We start from the raw sequence: 562 nt of genomic DNA, 5'->3' as shown, positions 1-562 counted from the left end.
CTAGGCAACATGCCAAACCTCCTCAGCCTCCTCAGGAAGTACAGCCATCGTTGGGCCTTCTTGACCAGCTGTGTGGTGTTTAATGTCCAAGTGAGGTCCTCACTGATGTGGATGCCCAGGTATTTGAAGCTGCTCACCCTCTCCACTTCGAGCCCCCAGATGAACAGCGGCTGATGAGTTCTCCTCTCCTTCCTCATGTCCACTATCATCTCCTTCGTCTTGTCCGTGTTGAGGGTGAGATTATTGTCCTTGCACAAAGACACCAGAGTGGCCACCTCCCTCCTGTAGGCTGCTTGGTCCCCACCAGTGATGCGACCTATCTGTTAGGAACCGCTCGAACACAGTAATGAGCGAGCGGAAAAAACAACGGACCCAGGTAGCTGGCTTCGGTGCAAGCAGTGGGATTTATTTACAGTGCTAGTAGTGAACAAAATATTTACATGAATGAGGAGGAGTGAGAGGACCGGGTGCCGATCAGCGGTAGCAGGAAACACAGTCAATGGAGTGATGACAGGCCAGGCTGCGGGTGTTGGGTTCACTCCCGGGCTGGGCGGGGGGGAGG

At 54.1% G+C, this 562-nt stretch overlaps 1 protein-coding gene across 4 annotated transcripts in view; it reads left to right on the top strand.

The window, feature by feature from the left end:
* Window positions 1–562, top strand: part of dlgap3 (discs, large (Drosophila) homolog-associated protein 3) — a 156,886-nt gene that overhangs the window by 123,086 nt on the left and 33,238 nt on the right. The window lies entirely within an intron of this gene.

This window comes from Monopterus albus, unplaced genomic scaffold, assembly GCF_001952655.1.
Source record: "Monopterus albus unplaced genomic scaffold, M_albus_1.0 scaffold313.1, whole genome shotgun sequence".
In the NCBI taxonomy this organism is placed as follows: domain Eukaryota; kingdom Metazoa; phylum Chordata; class Actinopteri; order Synbranchiformes; family Synbranchidae; genus Monopterus; species Monopterus albus.
The sequence above is the reverse complement of the archived record's forward strand: the minus strand, read 5'-3'. Positions and strand labels throughout refer to the sequence as shown.